We start from the raw sequence: 21,429 nt of genomic DNA on the forward strand, positions 1-21,429 counted from the left end.
CTCCCTATACACCCTAACATCCCGCTGCTAATACCTCTCCCTATACACCCTAACACACTGCTGCTAATACCTCTCCCTATACACCCTAACATCCCGCTGCTAATACCTCTCCCTATACACCCTAACATCCCGCTGCTAATACCTCTCCCTATACACCCTAACATCCCGCTGCTAATACCTCTCCCTATACACCCCTAACATCCCTGCTGCTAATACCTCTCCCTATACACCCTAACATCCCACTGCTAATCTCTCCCTATACACCCTAACATCCTGCTGCTAATATCTCTCCCTATACACCCTAACATCCCGCTGCTAATACCTCTCCCTATACACCCCTAACATCCCGCTGCTAATACCTCTCCCTATACACCCTAACATCCCGCTGCTAATACCTCTCCCTATACACCCCAACACCCTGCTGCTAATACCTCTCCCTATACACCCTAACATCCCGCTGCTCATACCTCTCCCTATACACCCTAACATCCCGCTGCTAATACCTCTCCCTATACACCCTAACACCCGCTGCTAATACCTCTCCCTATACACCCTAACATCCCGCTGCTAATACCTCTCCCTATACACCCTAACATCCCGCTGCTAATACCTCTCCCTATACACCCTAACATTCTGCTGCTAATACCTCTCCCTATACACCCTAACATCCCGCTGCTAATACCTCTCCCTATACACCCTAACACCCTGCTGCTAATACCTCTCCCTATACACCCTAACATCCCGCTGCTAATACCTCTCCCTATACACCCTAACATCCCGCTGCTAATACCTCTCCCTATACACCCTAACATCCCCGCTGCTAATACCTCTCCCTATACACCCTAACACCCCGCTACTAATACCTCTCCCTATACACCCTAACACCCTGCTGCTAATACCTCTCCCTATACACCCTAACACCCCGCTGCTAATACCTCTCCCTATACACCCTAACATCCCGCTGCTAATACCTCTCCCTATACACCCTAACACCCCGCTGCTAATACCTCTCCCTATACACCCTAACATCCCGCTGCTAATACCTCTCCCTATACACCCTAACATCCCGCTGCTAATACCTCTCCCTATACACCCTAACACCCTGCTTCTAATACCTCTCCCTATACACCCTAACACCCGCTGCTAATACCTCTCCTATACACCCTAACATCCCGCTGCTAATACCCTCCCTATACACCCTAACACACTGCTGCTAATACCTCTCCCTATACACCCTAACACCCCGCTGCTAATACCTCTCCCTATACACCCTAACACCCGCTGCTAATACCTCTCCCTATACACCCTAACATCCCGCTGCTAATACCTCTCCCTATACACCCTAACACCCCGCTGCTAATACCTCTCCCTATACACCCTAACATCCCGCTGCTAATACCTCTCCCTATACACCCTAACATCCCCGCTGCTAATACCTCTCCCTATACACCCTAACACCCCGCTGCTAATACCTCTCCCTATACACCCTAACATCCCGCTGCTAATATCCTCTCCCTATACACCCTAACACCCCGCTGCTAATACCTCTCCCTATACACCCTAACACCCTGCTGCTAATACCTCTCCCTATACACCCTAACATCCCGCTGCTAATACCTCTCCCTATACTCCCTAACACCCCTACTGCTAATACCTCTCCCTATATACACCCTAACATCCCGCTGCTAATCCCTCCCCTATACACCCTAACATCCTGCTGCTAATACCTCTCCCTATACACCCTAACATCCCGCTGCTAATACCTCTCCCTATACACCCTAACATCCCGCTGCTAATACCTCTCCCTATACACCCTAACATCCTGCTGCTAATATCTCTCCCTATACACCCTAACATCCTGCTGCTAATACCTCTCCCTATATACCCTAACACCCCGCTGCTAATACCTCTCCCTATACACCCTAACATCCCGCTGCTAATACCTCTCCCTATACACCCTAACATCCCGCTGCTAATACCTCTCCCTATACACCCTAACATCCCGCTGCTAATACCTCTCCCTATACACCCTAACATCCCGCTGCTAATACCTCTCCCTATACACCCTAACATCCTGCTGCTAATATCTCTCCCTATACACCCTAACATCCTGCTGCTAATACCTCTCCCTATACACCCTAACATCCCGCTGCTAATACCTCTCCCTATACACCCTAACATCCTGCTGCTAATACCTCTCCCTATACACCCTAACATCCCGCTGCTAATATCTCTCCCTATACACCCTAACACCCCGCTACTAATACCTCTCCCTATACACCCTAACATCCTGCTGCTAATATCTCTCCCTATACACCCTAACACCCCGCTGCTAATACCTCTCCCTATACACCCTAACATCCCGCTGCTAATATCTCTCCCTATACACCCTAACATCCCGCTGCTAATACCTCCCCCTATACACCCTAACACCCCCGCTGCTAATACCTCTCCCTGTACACCCCAACATCCCTGCTGCTAATACCTCTCCCTATACACCCTAACATCCCGCTGCTAATACCTCTCCCTATACACCCTAACACCCTGCTGCTAATACCTCTCCCTATACACCCTAACACCCCGCTACTAATACCTCTCCCTATACACCCTAACATCCTGCTGCTAATACCTCTCCCTATACACCCTAACACCCCGCTGCTAATACCTCTCCCTATACACCCTAACACCCCGCTGCTAATACCTCTCCCTATACACCTAACATCCGCTGCTAATACCTCTCCTATACACCCTAACACCCGCGCTAACTCCTATACACCCTAACACCGCTGCTAATACCTCTCCCTATACACCCTAACACCCCGCTGCTAATACCTCTCCCTATACACCCTAACACCCCGCTGCTAATACCTCTCCCTATACACCCTAACATCCCGCTGCTAATACCTCTCCCTATACACCCTAACACCCCCGCTGCTAATACCTCTCCCTATACACCCTAACATCCCGCTGCTAATACCTCTCCCTATACACCCTAACACCCCGCTGCTAATACCTCTCCCTATACACCCTAACACCCCGCTGCTAATACCTCTCCCTATACACCCTAACATCCCGCTGCTAATACCTCTCCCTATACACCCTAACACCCCGCTGCTAATACCTCTCCCTATACACCCTAACACCCCGCTGCTAATACCTCTCCCTATACACCCTAACATCCCGCTGCTAATACCTCTCCCTATACACCCTAACATCCCGCTGCTAATACCTCTCCCTATACACCCTAACACCCCGCTGCTAATACCTCTCCCTATACACCCTAACATCCTGCTGCTAATACCTCTCCCTATACACCCTAACATCCTGCTCCTAATACCTCTCCCTATACACCCTAACATCCTGCTGCTAATACCTCTTCTCCCTATACACTCTAACATCCCGCTGCTAATATCTCTCCCTATACACCCTAACACCCCGCTGCTAATACCTCTCCCTATACACCCTAACATCCCGCTGCTAATACCTCTCCCTATACACCCTAACACCCCGCTGCTAATACCTCTCCCTATACACCCTAACATCCTGCTGCTAATACCTCTCCCTATACACCCTAACATCCTGCTCCTAATACCTCTCCCTATACACCCTAACATCCTGCTGCTAATACCTCTCCCTATACACCCTAACATCCTGCTGCTAATACCTCTCCCTATACACCCTAACATCCCGCTGCTAATATCTCTCCCTATACACCCTAACACCCCGCTGCTAATACCTCTCCCTATACACCCTAACACCCCGCTGCTAATACCTCTCCCTATACACCCTAACATCCCGCTGCTAATACCTCTCCCTATACACCCTAACACCCCGCTACTAATACCTCTCCCTATACACCCTAACACCCCGCTGCTAATACCTCTCCCTATACACCCTAACACCCCGCTGCTAATACCTCTCCCTATACACCCTAACATCCCGCTGCTAATACCTCTCCCTATACACCCTAACATCCCGCTGCTAATACCTCTCCCTATACACCCTAACACCCCGCTGCTAATACCTCTCCCTATACACCCTAACACCCCGCTGCTAATACCTCTCCCTATACACCCTAACATCCCGCTGCTAATACCTCTCCCTATACACCCTAACACCCCGCTGCTAATACCTCTCCCTATACACCCTAACATCCTGCTGCTAATACCTCTCCCTATACACCCTAACATCCTGCTGCTAATACCTCTCCCTATACACCCTAACATCCCGCTGCTAATACCTCTCCCTATACACCCTAACATCCCGCTGCTAATACCTCTCCCTATACACCCTAACATCCTGCTGCTAATACCTCTCCCTATACACCCTAACATCCCGCTGCTAATACCTCTCCCTATACACCCTAACATCCCGCTGCTAATACCTCTCCCTATACACCCTAACATCCCGCTGCTAATACCTCTCCCTATACACCCTAACATCCCGCTGCTAATACCTCTCCCTATACACCCTAACACCCCGCTGCTAATACCTCTCCCTATACACCCTAACATCCTGCTGCTAATACCTCTCCCTATACACCCTAACATCCTGCTGCTAATACCTCTCCCTATACACCCTAACACCCTGCTGCTAATACCTCTCCCTATACACCCTAACATCCTGCTGCTAATACCTCTCCCTATACACCCTAACACCCTGCTGCTAATACCTCTCCCTATACACCCTAACATCCCGCTGCTAATACCTCTCCCTATACACCCTAACACCCCGCTGCTAATACCTCTCCCTATACACCCTAACACCCCGCTGCTAATACCTCTCCCTATACACCCTAACATCCCGCTGCTAATACCTCTCCCTATACACCCTAACACCCCGCTACTAATACCTCTCCCTATACACCCTAACACCCCGCTGCTAATACCTCTCCCTATACACCCTAACACCCTGCTGCTAATACCTCTCCCTATACACCCTAACATCCTGCTGCTAATACCTCTCCCTATACACCCTAACATCCTGCTGCTAATACCTCTCCCTATACACCCTAACACCCCGCTGCTAATACCTCTCCCTATACACCCTAACACCCCGCTGCTAATACCTCTCCCTATACACCCTAACATCCCGCTGCTAATACCTCTCCCTATACACCCTAACACCCCGCTACTAATACCTCTCCCTATACACCCTAACACCCCGCTGCTAATACCTCTCCCTATACACCCTAACACCCCGCTGCTAATACCTCTCCCTATACACCCTAACATCCCGCTGCTAATACCTCTCCCTATACACCCTAACACCCCGCTGCTAATACCTCTCCCTATACACCCTAACATCCCGCTGCTAATACCTCTCCCTATACACCCTAACACCCCGCTGCTAATACCTCTCCCTATACACCCTAACACCCTACTGCTAATACCTCGCCCTATACACCCTAACATTCCGCTGCTAATACCTCTCCCTATACACCCTAACATCCCGCTGCTAATACCTCTCCCTATACACCCTAACATCTCACTGCTAATATCTCTCCCTATACACCCTAACACCCCGCTGCTAATACCTCTCCCTATACACCCTAACATCCCGCTGCTAATACCTCTCCCTATACACCCTAACACCCTGCTGCTAATACCTCTCCCTATATACCCTAACATCCCGCTGATAATACCTCTCCCTATACACCCTAACATCCCGCTGCTAATACCTCTCCCTATACACCCTAACACCCCGCTGCTAATACCTCTCCCTATACACCCTAACATCCTGCTGCTAATACCTCTCCCTATACACCCTAACATCCTGCTGCTAATATCTCTCCCTATACACCCTAACATCCTGCTGCTAATACCGCTCCCTATACACCCTAACATCCCGCTGCTAATACCTCTCCCTATACACCCTAACACCCCGCTGCTAATACCTCTCCCTATACACCCTAACATCCCGCTGCTAATACCTCTCCCTATACACCCTAACATCCCGCTGCTAATATCTCTCCCTATACACCCTAACACCCCGCTGCTAATACCTCTCCCTATACACCCTAACACCCCGCTGCTAATACCTCTCCCTATACACCCTAACACCCCGCTGCTAATACCTCTCCCTATACACCCTAACATCCTGCTGCTAATACCTCTCCCTATACACCCTAACATCCTGCTGCTAATACCTCTCCCTATACACCCTAACATCCCGCTGCTAATACCTCTCCCTATACACCCTAACACCCCGCTGCTAATACCTCTCCCTATACACCCTAACATCCCGCTGCTAATACCTCTCCCTATACATCCTAACATCCCGCTGTTAATACCTCTCCCTATACACCCTAACACCCCGCTGCTAATACCTCCCCTATACACCCCAACACCCCGCTGCTAATACCTCTCCCTATACACCCTAACACCCTGCTGTTAATACCTCTCCCTATACACCCTAACATCCTGCTGCTAATACCTCTCCCTATACACCCTAACATCCCGCTGCTAATACCTCTCCCTATACACCCTAACACCCTGTGCTAATACCTCTCCCTATACACCCTAACACCCCGCTGCTAATACCTCTCCCTATACACCCTAACATCCCGCTGCTAATACCTCTCCCTATACACCCTAACATCCCGCTGCTAATACCTCTCCCTATACACCCTAACATCCTGCTGCTAATACCTCTCCCTATACACCCTAACATCCTGCTGCTAATACCTCTCCCTATACACCCTAACACCCTGCTGCTAATACCTCTCCCTATACACCCTAACATCCCGCTGCTAATACCTCTCCCTATACACTCTAACATCCCGCTGCTAATACCTCTCCCTATACACCCTAACATCCCGCTGCTAATACCCCTCCCTATACACCCTAACATTCTGCTGCTAATACCTCTCCCTATACACCCTAACACCCGCTGCTAATACCTCTCCCTATACACCCTAACATTCTGCTGCTAATACCTCTCCCTATACACCCTAACACCCCGCTGCTAATACCTCTCCCTATACACCCTAACATCCCGCTGCTAATACCTCTCCCTATACACCCTAACACCCCGCTGCTAATACCTCTCCCTATACACCCTAACATCCCGCTGCTAATACCTCTCCCTATACACCCTAACATCCTGCTACTAATACCTCTCCCTATACACCCTAACATCCCGCTGCTAATACCTCTCCCTATACACCCTAACACCCCGCTGCTAATACCTCTCCCTATACACCCTAACATCCCGCTGCTAATACCTCTCCCTATACACCCTAACACCCTGCTACTAATACCTCTCCCTATACACCCTAACATCCTGCTGCTAATACCTCTCCCTATACACCCTAACATCCCGCTGCTAATACCTCTCCCTATACACACTAACATCCCGCTGCTAATACCGCTATCTATACACCCTAACATCCCGCTACTAATACCCCTCCCTATACACCATAACATCCTGCTGCTAATACCTCTCCCTATACACCCTAACACCCCGCTGCTAATACCTCTCCCTATACACCCTAACACCCCGCTGCTAATACCTCTCCTTATACACCCTAACATCCTGCTGCTAATACTGTACCTCTCCCTATACACCCTAACATCCTGCTGCTAATACCTCTCCCTATACACCCTAACATCCCGCTGCTAATACCTCTCCCTATACACCCTAACACCCCGCTGCTAATACTGTACCTCTCCCTATACACCCTAACATCCTGCTGCTAATACCTCTCCCTATACACCCTAACATCCCGCTGCTAATACTTCTCCTTATACACCCTAACATCCCGCTGCTAATACCTCTCCCTATACACCCTAACATCCCGCTGCTAATACCTCTCCCTATACACCCTAACATCCCGCTGCTAATACCTCTCCTTATACACCCTAACATCCCGCTGCTAATACCTCTCCCTATACACCCTAACATCCCGCTGCTAATACCTCTCCCTATACACCCTAACACCCTGCTGCTAATACCTCTCCCTATACACCCTAACATCCCGCTGCTAATACCTCTCCCTATACACCCTAACACCCCGCTGCTAATACCTCTCCCTATACACCCTAACATCCCGCTGCTAATACCTCTCCCTATACACCCTAACATCCCGCTGCTAATACCTCTCCCTATACACCCTAACATCCCGCTGCTAATACCTCTCCTTATACACCCTAACATCCCGCTGCTAATACCTCTCCCTATACACCCTAACACCCCGCTGCTAATACCTCTCCCTATACACCCTAACATCCCGCTGCTAATACCTCTCCCTATACACCCTAACACCCCGCTGCTAATACCTCTCCCTATACACCCTAACATCCCGCTGCTAATACCTCTCCCTATACACCCTAACACCCCGCTGCTAATACCTCTCCTTATACACCCTAACATCCCGCTGCTAATACCTCTCCCTATACACCCTAACACCCTGCTGCTAATACCTCTCCCTATATACCCTAACATCCCGCTGATAATACCTCTCCCTATACACCCTAACACCCCGCTGCTAATGCCTCTCCTTATACACCCTAACACCCCGCTGCTAATACCTCTCCCTATACACCCTAACATCCCGCTGCTAATACCTCTCCCTATACACCCTAACATCCTGCTGCTAATACCTCTCCCTATACACCCTAACATCCCGCTGCTAATACCTCTCCCTATACACCCTAACATCCCGCTGCTAATACCTCTCCCTATACACCCTAACATCCCGCTGCTAATACCTCTCCCTATACACCCTAACATCCCGCTGCTAATACCTCTCCCTATACACCCTAACATCCTGCTGCTAATACCTCTCCCTATACACCCTAACACCCCGCTGCTAATACCTCTCCCTATACACCCTAACACCCCGCTGCTAATACCTCTCCCTATACACCCTAACATCCCGCTGCTAATACCTCTCCCTATACACCCTAACACCCCGCTACTAATACCTCTCCCTATACACCCTAACACCCCGCTGCTAATACCTCTCCCTATACACCCTAACACCCCGCTGCTAATACCTCTCCCTATACACCCTAACATCCTGCTGCTAATACCTCTCCCTATACACCCTAACATCCTGCTGCTAATACCTCTCCCTATACACCCTAACACCCCGCTGCTAATACCTCTCCCTATACACCCTAACACCCCGCTGCTAATACCTCTCCCTATACACCCTAACATCCCGCTGCTAATACCTCTCCCTATACACCCTAACACCCCGCTACTAATACCTCTCCCTATACACCCTAACACCCCGCTGCTAATACCTCTCCCTATACACCCTAACACCCCGCTGCTAATACCTCTCCCTATACACCCTAACATCCCGCTGCTAATACCTCTCCCTATACACCCTAACACCCCGCTGCTAATACCTCTCCCTATACACCCTAACATCCCGCTGCTAATACCTCTCCCTATACACCCTAACACCCCGCTGCTAATACCTCTCCCTATACACCCTAACACCCCACTGCTAATACCTCGCCCTATACACCCTAACATTCCGCTGCTAATACCTCTCCCTATACACCCTAACATCCCGCTGCTAATACCTCTCCCTATACACCCTAACATCTCACTGCTAATATCTCTCCCTATACACCCTAACACCCCGCTGCTAATACCTCTCCCTATACACCCTAACATCCTGCTGCTAATACCTCTCCCTATACACCCTAACATCCTGCTGCTAATATCTCTCCCTATACACCCTAACATCCTGCTGCTAATACCGCTCCCTATACACCCTAACATCCCGCTGCTAATACCTCTCCCTATACACCCTAACACCCCGCTGCTAATACCTCTCCCTATACACCCTAACATCCCGCTGCTAATACCTCTCCCTATACACCCTAACATCCCGCTGCTAATATCTCTCCCTATACACCCTAACACCCCGCTGCTAATACCTCTCCCTATACACCCTAACACCCCGCTGCTAATACCTCTCCCTATACACCCTAACACCCCGCTGCTAATACCTCTCCCTATACACCCTAACATCCTGCTGCTAATACCTCTCCCTATACACCCCAACATCCTGCTGCTAATACCTCTCCCTATACACCCTAACACCCTGCTGCTAATATCTCTCCCTATACACCCTAACATCCTGCTGCTAATACCTCTCCCTATACACCCTAACACCCTGCTGCTAATACCTCTCCCTATACACCCTAACATCCCGCTGCTAATACCTCTCCCTATACACCCTAACATCCTGCTGCTAATACCTCTCCCTATACACCCTAACACCCTGCTGCTAATACCTCTCCCTATACATCCTAACATCCCGCTGTTAATACCTCTCCCTATACACCCTAACACCCCGCTGCTAATACCTCCCCTATACACCCCAACACCCCGCTGCTAATACCTCTCCCTATACACCCTAACACCCTGCTGTTAATACCTCTCCCTATACACCCTAACATCCTGCTGCTAATACCTCTCCCTATACACCCTAACATCCCGCTGCTAATACCTCTCCCTATACACCCTAACACCCTGTGCTAATACCTCTCCCTATACACCCTAACACCCCGCTGCTAATACCTCTCCCTATACACCCTAACATCCCGCTGCTAATACCTCTCCCTATACACCCTAACATCCCGCTGCTAATACCTCTCCCTATACACCCTAACATCCTGCTGCTAATACCTCTCCCTATACACCCTAACATCCTGCTGCTAATACCTCTCCCTATACACCCTAACACCCTGCTGCTAATACCTCTCCCTATACACCCTAACATCCCGCTGCTAATACCTCTCCCTATACACTCTAACATCCCGCTGCTAATACCTCTCCCTATACACCCTAACATCCCGCTGCTAATACCCCTCCCTATACACCCTAACATTCTGCTGCTAATACCTCTCCCTATACACCCTAATACCCTGCTGCTAATACCTCTCCCTATACACCCTAACACCCCGCTGCTAATACCTCTCCCTATACACCCTAACACCCTGCTACTAATACCTCTCCCTATACACCCTAACATCCCGCTGCTAATACCTCTCCCTATACACCCTAACACCCCGCTACTAATACCTCTCCCTATACACCCTAACACCCCGATGCTAATACCTCTCCCTATACACCCTAACACCCCGCTGCTAATACCTCTCCCTATACACCCTAACATCCCGCTGCTAATACCTCTCCCTATACACCCTAACACCCTGCTACTAATACCTCTCCCTATACACCCTAACATCCTGCTGCTAATACCTCTCCCTATACACCCTAACATCCCGCTGCTAATACCTCTCCCTATACACACTAACATCCCGCTGCTAATACCGCTATCTATACACCCTAACATCCCGCTACTAATACCCCTCCCTATACACCATAACATCCTGCTGCTAATACCTCTCCCTATACACCCTAACACCCCGCTGCTAATACCTCTCCCTATACACCCTAACACCCCGCTGCTAATACCTCTCCTTATACACCCTAACATCCTGCTGCTAATACTGTACCTCTCCCTATACACCCTAACATCCTGCTGCTAATACCTCTCCCTATACACCCTAACATCCCGCTGCTAATACCTCTCCCTATACACCCTAACACCCCGCTGCTAATACTGTACCTCTCCCTATACACCCTAACATCCTGCTGCTAATACCTCTCCCTATACACCCTAACATCCCGCTGCTAATACCTCTCCTTATACACCCTAACATCCCGCTGCTAATACCTCTCCCTATACACCCTAACATCCCGCTGCTAATACCTCTCCCTATACACCCTAACATCCCGCTGCTAATACCTCTCCTTATACACCCTAACATCCCGCTGCTAATACCTCTCCCTATACACCCTAACATCCCGCTGCTAATACCTCTCCCTATACACCCTAACACCCTGCTGCTAATACCTCTCCCTATACACCCTAACATCCCGCTGCTAATACCTCTCCCTATACACCCTAACACCCCGCTGCTAATACCTCTCCCTATACACCCTAACATCCCGCTGCTAATACCTCTCCCTATACACCCTAACATCCCGCTGCTAATACCTCTCCCTATACACCCTAACATCCCGCTGCTAATACCTCTCCTTATACACCCTAACATCCCGCTGCTAATACCTCTCCCTATACACCCTAACACCCCGCTGCTAATACCTCTCCCTATACACCCTAACATCCCGCTGCTAATACCTCTCCCTATACACCCTAACACCCCGCTGCTAATACCTCTCCCTATACACCCTAACATCCCGCTGCTAATACCTCTCCCTATACACCCTAACACCCCGCTGCTAATACCTCTCCTTATACACCCTAACATCCCGCTGCTAATACCTCTCCCTATACACCCTAACACCCTGCTGCTAATACCTCTCCCTATATACCCTAACATCCCGCTGATAATACCTCTCCCTATACACCCTAACACCCCGCTGCTAATGCCTCTCCTTATACACCCTAACACCCCGCTGCTAATACCTCTCCCTATACACCCTAACATCCCGCTGCTAATACCTCTCCCTATACACCCTAACATCCCGCTGCTAATACCTCTCCCTATACACCCTAACATCCTGCTGCTAATACCTCTCCCTATACACCCTAACACCCTGCTGCTAATATCTCTCCCTATACACCCTAACACCCCGCTGCTAATACCTCTCCCTATACACCCTAACACCCCGCTGCTAATACCTCTCCCTATACACCTTAACATCCCGCTGCTAATACCTCTCCCTATACACCCTAACATCCCGCTGCTAATACCTCTCCCTATACACCCTAACATCCCGCTGCTAATACCTCTCCCTATACACCCTAACATCCCGCTGCTAATACCTCTCCCTATACACCCTAACACCCTGCTGCTAATACCTCCCCCTATACACCCTAACACCCCGCTGCTAATACCTCTCCCTATACACCCTAACATCCCGCTGCTAATACCTCTCCCTATACACCCTAACATCCCGCTGCTAATACCTCTCCCTATACACCCTAACATCCTGCTGCTAATACCTCTCCCTATACACCCCAACATCCTGCTGCTAATACCTCTCCCTATACACCCTAACACCCGCTGCTAATACCTCTCCCTATACACCCTAACACCCCGCTGCTAATACCTCTCCCTATACACCCTAACATCCCGCTGCTAATACCTCTCCCTATACACCCTAACATCCCGCTGCTAATACCTCTCCCTATACACCCTAACACCCTGCTGCTAATACCTCCCCCTATACACCCTAACACCCCGCTGCTAATACCTCTCCCTATACACCCTAACATCCCGCTGCTAATACCTCTCCCTATACACCCTAACATCCCGCTGCTAATACCACTCCCTATACACCCTAACATCCTGCTGCTAATACCTCTCCCTATACACCCCAACATCCTGCTGCTAATACCTCTCCCTATACACCCTAACACCCGCTGCTAATACCTCTCCCTATACACCCTAACATCCTGCTGCTAATACCTCTCCCTATACACCCCAACATCCTGCTGCTAATACCTCTCCCTATACACCCTAACACCCGCTGCTAATACCTCTCCCTATACACCCTAACATCCTGCTGCTAATACCTCTCCCTATACACCCTAACACCCCGCTGCTAATACCTCTCCCTATACACCCTAACATCCCGCTGCTAATACCTCTCCCTATACACCCTAACATCCCGCTGCTAATACCTCTCCCTATACACCCTAACATCCCGCTGCTAATACCTCTCCCTATACACCCTAACATCCTGCTGCTAATACCTCTCCCTATACACCCTAACATCCCGCTGCTAATACCTCTCCCTATACACCCTAACATCCCGCTGCTAATACCTCCCTATACACCCTAACACCCGCTGCTAATACCTCCCCCTATACACCCTAACACCCTGCTGCTAATACCTCTCCCTATACACCCTAACACCCCGCTGCTAATACCTCTCCCTATACACCCTAACATCCCGCTGTTAATACCTCTCCCTATACACCCTAACATCCCGCTGCTAATACCTCTCCCTATACACCCTAACATCCTGCGGCTAATACCTCTCCCTATACACCCTAACATCCCTCTGCTAATACCTCTCCCTATACACCCTAACATCCTGCTGTTAATACCTCTCCCTATACACCCTAACATCCCGCTGCTAATACCTCTCCCTATACACCCTAACATCCCGCTGCTAATACCTCTCCCTATACACCCTAACATCCCGCTGCTAATACCGCTACCTATACACCCTAACACTCCGCTGCTAATACCTCTCCCTATACACCCTAACACCCGCTGCTGATACCTCTCCCTATACACCCTAACATCCCGCTGCTAATACCTCTCCCTATACACCCTAACACACTGCTGCTAATACCTCTCCCTATACACCCTAACATCCTGCTGCTAATACCTCTCCCTATACACCCTAACATCCCGCTGCTAAAACCTCTCCCTATACACCGTAACATCCTGTTGCTAATACCTCTCCCTATACACCCTAACATCCTGCTGCTAATACCTCTCCCTATACACCCTAACACCCGCTGCTGATACCTCTCCCTATACACCCTAACATCCCGCTGCTAATACCTCTCCCTATACACCCTAACACACTGCTGCTAATACCTCTCCCTATACACCCTAACATCCTGCTGCTAATACCTCTCCCTATACACCCTAACATCCCGCTGCTAAAACCTCTCCCTATACACCGTAACATCCTGTTGCTAATACCTCTCCCTATACACCCTAACATCCTGCTGCTAATACCTCTCCCTATACACCCTAACATCCTGCTGTTAATACCTCTCCCTATACACCCTAACATCCCGCTACTAATACATCTCCCTATACACCCTAACACCCTGCTGCTAATATCTCTCCCTACACAACCTAACATCCTGCTGCTAATACCTCTCCCTATACACCCTAACATCCTGCTGCTAATACCTCTCCCTATACACCCTAACATCCCGCTGATAATACCTCTCCCTATACACCCTAACATCCCGCTGCTAATACCTCTCCCTATACACCCTAACATCCCGCTGCTAATACCTCTCCCTATACACCCTAACACCCCGCTGCTAATACCTCCCTATACACCCTAACATCCTGCTGCTAATACCCCTCCCTATACACCCTAACATCCCGCTGCTAATACCTCTCCCTATACACCCTAACACCCGCTGCTGATACCTCTCCCTATACACCCTAACATCCCGCTGCTAATACCTCTCCCTATACACCCTAACACACTGCTGCTAATACCTCTCCCTATACACCCTAACACCCGCTGCTGATACCTCTCCCTATACACCCTAACATCCCGCTGCTAATACCTCTCCCTATACACCCTAACACACTGCTGCTAATACCTCTCCCTATACACCCTAACATCCTGCTGCTAATACCTCTCCCTATACACCCTAGCACCCCGCTGCTAATACCTCTCCCTATACACCCTAACATCCCGCTGCTAATACCTCTCCCTATACACCCTAACACCCCGCTGCTAATACCTCTCCCTATACACCCTAACATCCGCTGCTAATTACCTCTCCTATACACCCTAACATCCTGCTGCTAATACCTCTCCCTATACACCCTAACATCCCGCTGCTAATACCTCTCCCTATACACCCTAACACCCGCTGCTAATACCTCTCCCTATACACCCTAACATCCCGCTGCTAATACCTCTCCCTATACACCCTAACACCCCCGCTGCTAATACCTCTCCCTATACACCCTAACATCCTGCTGCTAATACCTCTCCCTATACACCCTAACACCCTGCTGCTAATACCTCTCCCTATACACCCTAACACCCCGCTGCTAATACCTCTCCCTATACACCCTAACATCCCGCTGCTAATACCTCTCCCTATACACCCTAACATCCCGCTGCTAATACCTCTCCCTATTCACCCTAACACCCGCTGCTAATATATATATAAGATTAACTCTGCCACACACTTAAATGTTACACTTTGCTGTTACACAGCCAAGGTATCCTGCCTTAAGTATTGTAAAACACAGCCACATTGACTAATAATTAAGGGAGGGGTCTGCCTAATCAACTCACACACGCCAAATTGTTAATTAAATGTTAGGATCGTGCAAATTGATAGCAGAACCCAGCTCACACATACCAATATTAATACATTTTTTAAATCTGCGTTCGCTCCTCAGGCCTGTGGCGTCGACTATGAAATCCGAGCTTTCTGTGCCAGGACAGCGGAGGAGAAGATGCACAAAAGGTAGCACAGGACTGCGCCCCCTGCCCGCTGACCCTTCCACTCTGACCTTTCCCCTCAATATCCCACCGCCCCGCCGCCCTCCCCTCTCACCCTTCTCCTTCCTCCCCGCTGACCCTTCCCCTCAATGTCCGACTGGTACCCCCCTGTCTCCCCCTCCCCTCTCTCACCTCTCTCGCCCTCCCCTCCCACACCTCTCTCACCCTCCTCTCTCACCTCTCTCACCCTCCCCTCCCACACCTCTCTCACCCTCCTCTCTCACCTCTCACCCTCCCCTCCACACCTTTCTCACCCTCCCCTCCCACCTCTCTCACCCTCCCCTCCCACCTCTCTCACCCTCCTTTCTTTCCCACCCTCACCTCTCTCTCCCCCCTCCTCCCCCTCCCCCCTCCCCTCTTTTCCACCCTCCCCCCCTCCCCTCTTTCCACCCTCCCCCCCTCCCCTCTTTCCACCCTCCCCCCCTCCCCTCTTTCCACCCTCCACCCCCCCCTCTTTCCCCCCCCTCCCCTCTTTCCACCCTCCCCTCTCTTGTTCCCATTACATGTTATATTATGAGGGGTTGTATGTTACAGCTGTGATGCCGCTGAGTACCTTCCTCCTCTGCGCCCAGTTTCCCCCCTCCCTTTTGACCCCTGACCTTCCTCTCCCTCCCCTCTGACCCTCCTCTCCCTCTGACCTTCCTCTCCCTCCCTCTGGCCCTCCTCTCCCTCTGACCCTCCTCTCCCTCCCTCTGACCCTCCTCTCCCTCCCCTCTGACCCTCCTCTCCCTCCCCTCTGACCCTCCTCTCCCTCTGACCCTCCTCTCCCTCTGACCTTCCTCTCCCTCCCCTCTGACCCTCCTGACCTCTCCTCTGCCCCAGGAACTCCGTGCGCCTGGTCATTAGGAAGGTGCAGTTTGCTCCCGAGAAATCGGGACCCCAACCCGTGGCAGAGACCACCCGACACTTCCTGATGTCGGACAGGGTCCCTGCACCTAGAGGCCTCGCTCGATAAAGAGGTGAGGGGACACGGGGAGAGGGGGAGAGGGGACGCAGTGACACGGGGAGAGGGGACGCAGTGACACGGAGAGGGGACGCAGTGACACTGGGAGAGGGGACGCTGGGAGAGGACCGTGGAGAGGGGACGCAGTGACACGGGGAGAGGGGACGCTGGGAGAGGACACGTGGAGGGGAACGCTGTGACACGGGGAGAGGGGAACGCTGTGACACGGGGAGAGGGGACGCAGTGACACGGGGAGAGGGGACGCAGTGACACGGGGAGAGGGGAACGCTGTGACACGGGGAGAGGGGACGCAGTGACACGGGGAGAGGGGGACGCAGTGACACGGGGAGAGGGGGCGCAGTGACACGGGGAGAGGGGACGCAGTGACACGGGGAGAGGGGACGCAGTGACACGGAGAGGGGACGCAGTGACACGTGGAGAGGGGGACGCTGTGACACGTGGAGATTGGATGCTGTGACACGTTGAGAGGGGACGCAGTGACACGGGGGAGCGGGGACGCTGTGACACGTTGAGAGGGGACGCGGTGACACGGGGAGAGGGGACGCGTGGAAAGGGGGCGCGGTGACACGTGGAGATTGGACGCTGTAACACGTTGAGAGGTGACAGGGGGAGAGGGGACGCGGTGACACGGGGAGTGGGGGCGCTGGGAGAGGACACGTGGAGAGGGGGGCGCTGTTACACGTGGAGATTGGACACAGTAACACGGGGAGAGGGGACGCGGGGAGAGGTGATACGGTGACGCGGGGAGAAGTGACATGGGGAGAGGGGACACCCGGGGAGAGGGACGCAGTGACACGTGGATTTGGTGTCTCTGTTTCCAGCTATACTACCACGGTGAAGCCATTAATGTGAACGTACATGTGACCAATAACTCCAGCAAAACGTGAAGAGGATCAAAGTGTCAGGTATATACTGCCACATATATACCGTATATACTGCCACATATATACCGTATATACTGCCACATATATACCGTATACACTGCCACATATATACCGCATACACTGCCACATATATACCGCATACACTGCCACATATATACCGCATACACTGCCACATATATACCGTATACACTGCCACATATATACCGCATACACTGCCACATATATACCGTATACACTGCCACATATATACCGCATACACTGCCACATATATACCGTATACACTGCCACATATATACCGCATACACTGCCACATATATACCGCATACACTGCCACATATATACCGCATACACTGCCACATATATACCGCATACACTGCCACATATATACCGCATACACTGCCACATATATACCGTATACACTGCCACATATATACCGCATACACTGCCACATATATACCGTATACACTGCCACATATATACCGCATACACTGCCACATATATACCGCATACACTGCCACATATATACCGCATACACTGCCACATATATACCGCATACACTGCTACATATATACCGCATACACTGCCACATATATACCGCATACACTGCCACATATATACCGTATACACTGCCACATATATACCGCATACACTGCCACATATATACCGTATACACTGCCACATATATACCGTATACACTGCCACATATATACCGTATACACTGCCACATATATACCGTATACACTGCCACATATATACCGTATACACTGCCACATATATACCGCATACACTGCCACATATATACCGTATACACTGCTACATATATACCGTATACACTGCCACATATATACCGTATACACTGCTACATATATACGTATATATATACACATACACACACACAACACGACAAATGCACTCGCCCGATCGCCACGGGCGAGTGAATTTTGGCCGCTGTCCAGTGCTTACCTGCGGTGCGGAGATCTCCGTCCTCTCCCCTGCAAATTGTACTCTTACCCTGCAGGTCCTGAAAACCTACCATGGCAACGGGACGTGACGTCGCGACGCGTCGACACGTTGTGTGGCGTCACGCCGTCCCGGTGCCATGGCAACGCAGTGTCATTTGACGCGCGCACGGCCATTTTTTCCAGGACCTGCAGGGGTAAGAGTACTATTTGCAGGGGAGAAGCCGGAGATCTCCGCACCGCGCCGTGGGAACCCGCCGCGAGTTACTTATGGGGGGCTGTTTTCCCGGCACTTCATTTAAATGCCTTTGGAAGCGCGCGGGGCCTCTACACCCCACGCCCCCCGCAGATAATCTCGCGCCCCCCGCAGATAATCTCGCGCCCCCCCGCAGATAATCTCACGCCCCCCGCAGATAATCTCGCGCCCCCCGCAGATAATCTCGCGCCCCCCGCAGATAATCTCGCGCCCCCCGCAGATAATCCCGCGCCCCCCCGCAGATAATCTCGCGCCCCCCGCAGATAATCTCACGCCCCCCGCAGATAATCTCACGCCCCCCGCAGATAATCTCGCGCCCCCCGCAGATAATCTCACGCCCCCCCGCAGATAATCTCGCGCCCCCCGCAGATAATCTCGCGCCCCCCGCAGATAATCTCACGCCCCCCCGCAGATAATCTCGCGCCCCCGCAGATAATCCCGCGCCCCCCGCAGATAATCTCACGCCCCCCCCCCGCAGATAATCTCGCGCCCCCCCGCAGATAATCTCGCGCCCCCCGCAGATAATCTCGCGCCCCCCGCAGATAATCCCGCGCCCCCCGCAGATAATCTCGCGCCCCCCGCAGATAATCTCGCGCCCCCCCCCGCAGATAATCTCGCGCCCCCCGCAGATAATCTCACGCCCCCCGCAGATAATCTCGCGCCCCCCCCCGCAGATAATCTCGCGCCCCCCCGCAGATAATCTCGCGCCCCACCGCAGATAATCTCGCGCCCCCCCGCAGATAATCTCGCGCCCCCCGCAGATAATCTCGCGCCCCCCGCAGATAATCTCGCGCCCCCCGCAGATAATCTCGCGCCTCCCGCAGATAATCTCGCGCCCCCCCCGCAGATAATCTCGCGCCCCCCCGCAGATAATCTCACGCCCCCCCGCAGATAATCTCGCGCCCCCCGCAGATAATCTCGCTCCCCCCCGCAGATAATCTCACGCCCCCCCCGCAGATAATCTCGCGCCCCCCGCAGATAATCTCGCGCCCCCCCCGCAGATAATCTCGCGCCCCCCGCGCAGATAATCTCACGCCCCCCGCAGATAATCTCGCGCCCCCCGCAGATAATATCGCGCCCCCCGCAGATAATCTCGCGCCCCCCGCAGATAATCTCGCGCTCCCCGCAGATAATCTCGCGCCCCCCGCAGATAATCTCGCGCCCCCCCGCAGATAATCTCGCGCCCCCCGCAGATAATCTCGCGCCCCCCGCAGATAATCTCGCGCCCCCCCGCAGATAATCTCGCGCCCCCCGCAGATAATCTCGCGCCCCCCGCAGATAATCTCGCGCCCCCCCCGCAGATAATCTCGCGCCTCCCGCAGATAATCTCGCGCCCCCCGCAGATAATCTCGCGCCCCCCGCAGATAATCTCGCGCCCCCCCCGCAGATAATCTCGCGCCCCCCGCGCAGATAATCTCACGCCCCCCGCAGATAATCTCGCGCCCCCCGCAGATAATATCGCGCCCCCCCGCAGATAATCTCACGCCCCACCGCAGATAATATCGCGCCCCCCGCAGATAATCTCACGCCCCCCCGCAGATAATCTCACGCCCCCCCGCAGATAATCTCGCGCCCCCCGCAGATAATCTCACGCCCCCCGCAGATAATCTCACGCCTCCTGCGCAGATAATCTCGCGCCCCCCGCAGATAATCTCACGCCCCCCGCAGATAATCTCACGCCTCCCGCGCAGATAATATCGCGCCCCCCGCAGATAATCTCACGCCCCCCGCAGATAATCTCACGCCCCCCCGCAGATAATCTCGCGCCCCCCGCAGATAATCTCACGCCCCCCGCAGATAATCTCACGCCTCCCGCGCAGATAATCTCGCGCCCCCCGCAGATAATATCGCGCCCCCCGCAGATAATCTCACGCCCCCCGCAGATAATCTCACGCCCCCCGCAGATAATCTCACGCCCCCCCCCGCAGATAATATCACGCCCCCCGCAGATAATCTCGTGCCCCCCGCCGATAATCTCGCGCCCCCCGCAGATAATCTCACGCCCCCCGCAGATAATCTCACGCCCCCCCCGCAGATAATCTCGACGCCCCCCGCAGATAATCTCGCGCCCCCCCGCAG

The 21,429-nt window shown here is 52.2% G+C and overlaps 1 pseudogene; it reads left to right on the plus strand.

Annotated features, from left to right (window-relative positions):
• Positions 1-18,150, plus strand: part of LOC142484887 (beta-arrestin-2-like) — a 37,665-nt pseudogene extending 19,515 nt beyond the window's left edge.
• The last annotated feature ends 3,279 nt before the right edge of the window (positions 18,151-21,429 follow it).

This window comes from Ascaphus truei, unplaced genomic scaffold (genome assembly GCF_040206685.1).
Source record: "Ascaphus truei isolate aAscTru1 unplaced genomic scaffold, aAscTru1.hap1 HAP1_SCAFFOLD_453, whole genome shotgun sequence".
In the NCBI taxonomy this organism is placed as follows: Eukaryota; Metazoa; Chordata; class Amphibia; order Anura; family Ascaphidae; genus Ascaphus; species Ascaphus truei.